At 46.8% G+C, this 9,511-nt stretch overlaps 1 pseudogene; it reads right to left on the minus strand.

The window, feature by feature from the left end:
• Window positions 1-274: 274 nt before the first annotated feature.
• LOC146187876 (ras-related protein Rab-11A pseudogene) lies at window positions 275-586 on the minus strand (annotated as a pseudogene).
• Between the last annotated feature and the right edge of the window lie 8,925 nt (window positions 587-9,511).

Raw genomic sequence — 9,511 nt, forward strand, 5'->3', positions numbered from 1 at the left:
GGTACCGGCTTCGATCCCTGGTGCCGCCGGTTACCCACCGGTTTTTCAATGGGTACCAGCTGTCCCCCGGCCTGGTGCTCGGATCTTCTGGGGTGAAATGCTTGGGAAAATGTGTCACGGCCGAAATAGTTGCGCCGATGTGGCAGTGATTCGTTCCGCCATCGGACAACAATAAGTCCGCCTCGTGCGGCAAAAGCCCATTATGTGGCCCTTTTTTGTCTCTTGCCCCCCTACTTTATAAGGGCCCGGCGCAGCCGAGTGTTGGTGCTGCTCGTCAGTGCCCAGCGTGATAGTGCTGGCAGGCATACGACTTTTTGTGGTTGTCTTTTGGGTCCGTGGGGGCAATCGTGATGGGGATGTTGTCTCGAGATGGGGACGGGTCTTTGTCCCTTTCGCTCCGTATCTGCTTTTGTGACACAATGTGGTAGACGTCTGTTAATATTTGATGAAACGCCGCTTCTACATTCGTGGAGTCTAACGCAGATGTCTCAATAAACGACAGCTTATTTTTCTCAGCAAATGCCTTGGCCTCATCAGTGGGCACAGCCCGGAGGTGTCGGAGATCGATCTTGTTGCCCACCAGCATGATGACTATGTTCTGGTCAGCGTGATTCCTCACACCCCAACTATTCAGGGCCACCTAACGACTTCCTCGACCAACCCATCACAGTATCAGGGGTGCAGGCTGAGCTTCAGAGGCTTAGCACATCTTCAGCTCCCGGTCCAGATGGAGTGCATAATAAGGCACTCTGGAATCTTGATTCCCAATCTATTAGCGCCCTTACTGAATACTTTAACGAGTGCTGACAACGGGGAACCATCCCGCTGCAATAGAAAAGGCCGAAGTTGTGTTTATACCAAAACCTGGGAAACCTCTGCTAATTTCACCGCACCTCTTCTCTCCTCACCCCTCACCTCACCTCTCACCTCTTCGATCGGCAAGCTAATGGGGCATGTACTCCAGACCAGAATTTCTCAATATCTAGAAGGAAAAAATCTCATGCCCACTTGCATGTTTGGATTTTGTCTGGGCCTTTCTACACAGGATGTCTTCTTACAGCTAAAACATCACATTCTCGACTGTCAAACCTATGACTCCAAAGCCATCCTAGGTGTGGATCTTTACCAAAGCTTTTGATAATGTTACACATTCAGCAATCCTCCCTAATCTTACAACCCTGGGAGTCGGCGCCAAGTTGTATAATTACGTCCGAGACTTCCTCAGCCAGCGCACAGCCACACTTACCTTTGGCGACCACTGCCTTCCAGAGATCATGCAAGGTGCACAAGGTACGCCTTAGGGCGCCGTCCTCTCCCCTATACTATTCCTATACTATTGATTGGGCACGGCGGCAACAGCGGCATGGGGATGCATAATCTTTTCACCTATATCGTGAAGATCTTCGCCACTACGCTGGTGATACCAACGGCACGAGACTATCATGGCCCCATGACGCAGGCCGCAACAACGCGGGATATAGTCCACTCCTACTCCTTCCGGCCTGTGTCGACGGCGGTCATTGACGACTTCGGCTTCCAACGACCGACCGTGACACTCTGCATCGACGGAATCCCAACCTCGGCCCAGATGGCGCTCTGCGAGCCATTCAGTATAAAGCAAGGCTCGACCATACCCGGCATCATTGGGCACGGCGGCAACAGCGGCATGCGGATGCATAATCTTTTCGCCTATATTGTGCAGATCTTCGCCACTACGCTGGTGATACCAACGGCACAAGACTATCATGGCCCCATGACGCTGGCCGCAACAACGCGGCAGATAGACCACTCCTGCTCCTTCCGGCCTGTGTCGACAGCGGTCATTGACGACTTCGGCTTTCAACGACAACCGACCGTGACACTCTGCATCGAAGGAATCCCCACCTCGGCCCAGATGGCGCTCTGTGACCCATTCAGTATAAAGCAAGGCTCGACTATACCCGGCATCACTGGGCACGGCGGCAACAGCGGCATGCGGATGCATAATCTTTTCGCCTATATCGTGCAGGTAAGAAGACTTTATGGTAAATGTCTTCGCTCAGATGATCCGTTCCTTCTTGTGCTGCCGTGCCCAAGTTTGCTGTGTCCTTCACTCTGTGATTTACAGCACACCTTGCAGAACTACTGCTGCTAGCGGGGGATATCGAGACAAACTCCGATCCTGAGCTCACTCAGATTTCCAAGCAACTGGAAGCAATTGCTGGCGACATAAAAAGCATCAAAGAGGAACGATTAACATCTATTGAAGCGAAGTTGGAAAATAAGGCAGCTCTTGACAAAAAGTTATCGGAATGCACAAACCAGGTCGCCAGCCTGCAGAAAGTTGTTTCCGCTTTGGAACTAAAACTGGATGATCCGGAAAACCGCTGGAGAAGATGTAATCTGTTGGTATATGGCATTCCAGAAGATCCTGGAGAAAATAACGAGACCTTAGAACAGATGTTTAATGAAAGCATTGCCAAGAACATCCTTGAAATTGAACCTGTTGCAATAGAGCGCATTCATAGGTTGGGCAAGCCTTCAGCTGAAAAAACCAGGCCTGTAATACTAAAATTTCTTGATTATTATGAAAAGACACTGGCGCTAAAGAACTGTCGTAAACTTAAAGATTCAGATTATTTGATCAGTGAAGACTTCTCCGTCCGAGTACGTGACATAAGAAAAAAGTTGTGGAATAGTGTTATCATCATCATCATCATCAGCCTGATTATACCCACTGCAGGGCGAAGGCCTCTCCCATATTTCTCCACTTAACCCGGTTCTGTGCTAGCTGCATCCACTTGACCCCTGCGAACTTCTTAATCTCATCCGCCCACCTAACTTTCTGCCGCCCTCTGCTACGCTTTTCTTCCCTTGGAATCCAGTTTGTTACCTTCAGCGACCATCGGTTATCCTCTCTTCGCACTACATGTCCTGCCCATGTCCATTTCTTCTTCTTAATTTCTACTAGAATGTCGGTAACTTGAGTTATTTCTCTGACCCACTCTGCACGCTTTCTATCTCTTAATGTTACCCCTACCATTTTTAGTTCCATAGCCCTCTGGGTTGTCCTCAACTTAAGTAGAACTCTCTTGGTTAGCCTCCACGTTTCAGCCCCATAGGTGAGTACAGGCAAGATGCAACTGTTGTATACTTTCCTCTTGAGCGATACCGGTAAGCTGCTAGTCATAATCTGCGAGTGCTTGCCAAATGCGCTCCATCCCAATCGTATTATTCTTGTTATTTCCTTTTCGTGGTCCGGATCTGCGGTTACTACCTGTCCTAAGTAGACATATTCGCCTACTACTTCCAGTATTTCGCTACCTAATGTAAACTGCTGTTCCTTCCCGAGGCTGTTGAACATTACCTTAGTCTTCTGCATATTGATTTTCAAGCCTACCTTTCTACTTTTCCTGTCTAGGTCATCAATCATTATTTGCAGTTCATCCCCCGAGTTGCTTAGCAAGGCAATGTCATCATACGCGCCTAGTTTTTATCATCCAACGGGCGAAACAGGGTGCAAAGTTACGTCAGCTGTTGCACCCTCGGAGCTGAAGAGCACCGATAAGTCACAGCAAGCGCAACGCCGCCACACGGCCGCGCGCTTGCTCCGCCAGCCTTCAGAGCAGCCTGGTTACTTTTGGCAAAGACGGTACAAAAAGCCAGACTTATTCTACTTGGCGTCTTCAATCTTCCAGATATAAACTGGAAAAATTATGTGCTACCGCTCTCCTGGTTCTGAAATTGTTCTTGATATTATGCTTAGTTTTGACTTGTTGCAATTGTTAACGAACCCACACGTGTTCAAGGTAATGCATCTAACATTCTTGATCTCGTCTTCCTCAGCAATCATTTTTCAATTGACAACACTAAGTTATTCCAGTAATACGCGTTGTGGGGCTAGTTGGTTCATACTCAGATAGGTTTTATGCGCACAAAAAGACGACACAAAAAGACAAGGGAGACAGGACGGAGCGCAACTTTCAACTTTCAAGTTAGCAGTTCTAGATGGCATATCAGATCATAAACTGACGTTATGCACTACTCCGACTAAAGTCACAACAGTTCACTTCATTTCCAAAACAACCTACTTAGACTTTCCAAAGGCTGATGATTCAAGCATACTTAATTTTCTAATATTGGAGTTTGAATCATTTGAAGAAAGAACTTTATAATTGTCCAGGCACAGATATAGATACACTCTAGCAAAGCTTCAAGGCCATTGTATCACACTGTGTCAACAAGTATGTGCTAAAAAAAACGAACAAAAACACATAACCCATGGATAACACGTGATGTTATTCATTCGAAACGCAAAGTAAAAAGACTGAAAAAATCTTTAAAGTTAAAAAATGACTCTCAAATAAAACATAGGCTTATGAACGCCATCAGCGAAATGAAAGCAAAGATTAAGACAGCTAAAAGAATTTATTTTTCAGATACCCTTCCTAATTTTATGAAACATTCACCTGGAAAATTCTGGACGTACCTTAACCCCCAAAAGCAAAAAAACACTTTCAGTTCGCGAGACCAAAACGAAAAGTTCGCCAACTCTTTAAACGCATTATTTCACTCCGTGCTCACAGCTGATAATGGCCAGATTCCCGCGGTTGATCATATCTGCCAGAGACCATTAGATATGCCAAAGATAACTGGGGCTGGAGTACTGAACCTGCTACTATCGATTGGTACGAAAAGAGGAAACGGCCCTGATAATATTCCTAACACGTTTCTTCACAGATATGCCGAAGTAAACGCCAAATACTTCCATTTAATGTTTCTTAAATCCTTATCTACTTGTTCTCTTCCTGAAGAATGGAAAATTGCGAAAGTAATTCCTGTACACAAAACAGGTGGCAAAGATGATGCTTCAAATTACAGACCAATCTCGTTAACATGCACGGTAGGAAAATTATTAGAACACATTATACTAAAGCATATCACTAGTTACCTTGACCAAGAGAGTACACTGTCACCCGTCCAACATGGGTTCCGTAGAGGACTTTCCACCATCACTGAATTACTACAATTAACAAATGATTTGTCCCAAAACACAAATTGACTTAACTGCATTAGACTCCTCTAAAGCTTTCAATAAAGTAACTCATAAAAAACTAATTAGCAAACTTAGAACAACTTTAGGCAACGGCTCCATTGTCAACTGGATAAGGACTATTTAACTAACCGTGAAATTTCATGCACTGCATCAGTTACATCGGGAGTACCCCAAGGATGCGTCCTTGCACCGATTTTATTTCTCATCTTTATCAACGATCACCCACTAACATAAGAGTTAAAATCAAACTTTTTGCCGATGACTGCATTATTTATAATTAAATTAACTCTTCGAAGGACCACGGTGACTTAAACAGTGCCCTTCAAGACGGATAACATGGTGCAAGGATTGGCAAATGGAACTCAACATTCAAAAAACCGCCTCCCTAACTGTAACACGTAAAAAACAAATGTCCGACTTCACGTACAGCGTAAATAACATACCACTGAGAAAAGTTAATCAACATAAGTACCTAGGTTTAATCCTCTCACATGACCTAAGATGGGAAGCACACATAAACTGCATTGTATCTTCTGCTTTAAAACTGTTGTTCTTGTTGAGAAGACGACTTCGTGAAGCACCACCAGAAACTAAACTATTAGCATATAATACATTTATACGACCAGTTCTCGAATACGGTAACACAATTTGGTTTCCTTATACACAGCAGCTTATTAACAAAATCGAAGGAGTACAGCAAAAGGCAGTTAGATTTATATTTAACAAATATGGGATCACTGATTCGTCATCCCAATTGCTTAAAAAAGCCTCTATTCTTACTTTACAAAACCGCGCCAAACTTGCACGAATAAAATTACTCCACCAGCTATTACACAATGCAATAAACATAGATAGCTCGTTGTATATATCCTTAGATGAATGCAGACCTTCCCGCCATAAACACCCACAAACTCTCAAAGAATATTCTTTCCGTACCGAGTGTTTTAGATATTCATTTTTTTCCACGTGCAGCTATCGAATGGAACGGTTTGGATCCACACATCACTAACAGCACATCATTGCCGAAATTGGTAACCCTTCTAGAACTACTACACAACACGTAAACCATTTCGAACCAAATATAACAAACCAATTACAATACTCTAAATGAAAGCTATTATATTACTACATTATTTACCTTGTTTAACTGCATTATTGCCTAGATATGCTGTGTATGACATTGTTTATCACCTGCTAACTGTTTTTTTTCCTCTATTTATGTATTTGTAGCATTTGTATCGCCTTTATTGTAGTCATTGTTCAATTATATGCCCATCCTGTAAACATTCCAATGGGGATTGACAGTATCTGAAATAAATAAATAAATAAATAAACATAGCACTTCTCCACCTACCCGAAAAATTAGCCCAAATCCCCGACATTCATTTCAGCCTCTACACCGACGACATCACTGTCTAGGATAACCGCAGCAGTGATGCCGAAATAGAGGGACATCTACAATTGGCACTAAACACCATTGACAAATCTGTAAGGGAACGTTGCCTAACTTGCTCCCCTTCAAAATCAGAACTCTTTCTCTACCGCCCCAAACAATACGATTCAGGCAGTCCGCCTATTTCCCTCAAGCTAGGTACCCATTTGATCCCACTAGTATCCACAATCCGTGTACTGGGTCTAGTTCTTCACTCCCATGGTGCGCACGGAGAAGTCATAAAGACTCTTCATACCCAAAGTCAACAGACCACCCGACTGATTCGCCGCATATCCAACCGTCGGGCTCATGAAGAGCACTTCAAGTCAAGAACAACGGAAGATCACCAGTGCGATGAGGAGTATTGCTCTTCAAGGACTTTCTTTTGTTTTATAAGGGTGTATCCCGCATAGTAAGGGAGCACCCAAGTGCCATGTAGGGGCTTCGCCCCCACTGTTTGTTAAATGGCAATAAAATGTTTCTACCACCACCTGTAGCTAAGCCACCTCCGCTGCCTCGTGCGTACTGGAAATAATAATGGTAAGAATAAAAGGAAAAGAAAAGAAGAGGGAGAGAAAGACGCGCGTCGCAACAACCGTCGTCCACCACCAAAGCAGTGGTCTCCTCGTATTCACTTTAGTGTGTCGGTATCGCTGACAGCTGTAATCATGTCGCAAATAGGAAAGGGGAACCCCATTTAAAAACTGATTTATTTATAGGAAGGAAAAGGCACGGTAAATGTCTCACTTGATTTCTGCGGACACCGCAACCACGCCGTAAGGGAAGGGAGGAAGATGGGAGTGAAAGTGGAAAGAGAGAAAGAGGAGCCATAGTGGAGGGCTACGGAGTAATTTCGACCACCTGGGGATCTTTAACGTGCGCTGATATTTTTACGAAGAAGAGAAAAGAGAATGTGTCGAAAAAATTGGAGGCTTATCCAGGTTAAGCCCAGTGGATGCGAAGCATGTTAAGCAGCTGCCTCAGTGTGGATGGAGCTAAGTAACGGAGACGTGGTTTTAGGTTAATCGTCGTACTTTATTCTTTGCAGCCCGACAAACACACTCTTATGGTCCGTAAATGCACGACTCTTCGTTTGCACGTCACTTACGCACACACGCCCGGCGCAAAGACGCTGCCGCGGTTGCGGGCACAGAGACTGACGCGACGGCGGGCGCGCGCCGCTTCATCCCTGGCGTGACGTCACATATCACGTGATGCAGCGATGGTGGCGCCGCCGCCGCGTCGCGCGCGACGGCGCGAACCGAAGCGTGGAGGCCTCCGCCGGGCGACGTCCGACGGCGCGATATGAGGCCCCATCTGCAGCCGGTGTGACGTCATCACGTGACGTCATGTCACGTGACCCCACTTCAGGGTCAATGGTGGCCACCGCCGGGCGTCGCGCGAAGGCCCGAAACCTACGTTAATATGCTTCGCATAAAAGACAGCGAAGGCGGGAGGTAACGAGTAGGCAACATGTGTCTTTACCTAAGGCAAGAGCGGAATAATTAGCAACCGGATGAGGCTATGGAGAGAAATTGTTAGTTGTTAAAGCAGGCTATCGCGAAAGACAGAATGTTCTGCTGTGCGATGTCAGTGCACGTTAAAGAACCCCAGGTGGTTGAAATTTCCGGAGTCCTCCGCTACGGCGTCTCTCATAGCATTAGCCGCTTTGGGACGTTAAAGCCCACAAACCAAACCACACCAATTAATTTGAAGACCTGCATATCCTCTACCGTTGATAAATATTGTAAATTCAAGAGGCGAGGTATGCGTAATCAGTACTGAGAAATTCAGTAAGTTTTGTAGGCAAGGTTTCTTTCTCTTATCGGCGTTCGTTGCAGTGCTACATATAATTATTAATTGGTTCACAGCAAGTGAAAGGCACAGTATCTGCCTCACTTGCTCTGTGGACACCTGAACCGAGCTGTAAGGGAAGGAAGGAAGGTGGGAGTGAAAGTGGGAAGAGAGGATAGCCAAAGCGGAGGGCTGCGGAGTAATTTCGACCACCTGGGTATCTTTAACGAGCGCTGTCATCGCACAGCACACGAACACCACTTCGTATTGCCTCCATCGAAACGCAGCCGCCGTGGTCGGATTCGAGCCCGGGAACTCCGGCGCAGTAGTCGGGCGTCTTACCACTGCACCACCCCGGCGGGGCGTTACATATAATTATAAATTGTTTACAGGAAAGGGGAGGCGCCGTATCTTTCACACTTTCTCTGGCAAGTGTTGGATTTTGCGGTACGCTACCACCTGTGAAGGCGTCTGTGTGCTGTGCGATGTCAACGCACGTTAAAGATCCCCAGGTGGTCGAAATTACTCCGTAGCCCTCCACTACGGCTTCCATTTCTCTTTCCACTTTCACGCCCACCTTCACCCCACTAACAACACCATCACAGTGAGCACGCCCGACAATGCCCGTGCCGTGTCTTACTCCAAGATCGGCACCATCACCATCGACAAAACAGCAGTCCCGGCTGCCGCCTACGCCCCAGCCCCGGACAGTTCCGTACGGGGGATTTCGTACCGAGCCTACAGTTACGAAAACTATGCCGAGATCCTGGCTGAGCTACGCGCTCGTAATGCCGATCTCCCCATCGTTGCTGCGCGTCGCATGGGCAAGACGCAGCACTTCGTCGTTACGTTCGCCAACAGCGAGCTGCCCGATACGTGCGGTACTTGGGGTTTACTTTCGAAGTCTTCCCTTTGAAGGCTCGCCAGGAAGCGTGCTTCAACTGTCGCAAGCTGGGTCACCGAGCGGACGTGTGCCCCCAACCACGAATACCTACTTGCCGGCGCTGCGGCGTCGCCCACGACTACCCAGCAGCCGGCCAACCACCTACCTGTCAAGCCATGTGCATCGTATGCAAAGGCTCACATCCAACAGGCAGCAGAAGCTGCAAATACCGCTTCGTGTCTAGCCACAAGCCCAAGCCTTCACAATCCCCCACGGAAACTGCCACTGATCCAGACAGTTCACCAAGAGGCCGCCAGTCCCGTCCCTGAGAACGCGGCCACCAACAACCACCCCCAAGGGGTGAATC

The sequence above is a fragment of the Amblyomma maculatum genome, chromosome 5, assembly GCF_055883805.1.
Source record: "Amblyomma maculatum isolate TAMU_Amacu chromosome 5, ASM5588380v1, whole genome shotgun sequence".
In the NCBI taxonomy this organism is placed as follows: Eukaryota; Metazoa; Arthropoda; class Arachnida; order Ixodida; family Ixodidae; genus Amblyomma; species Amblyomma maculatum.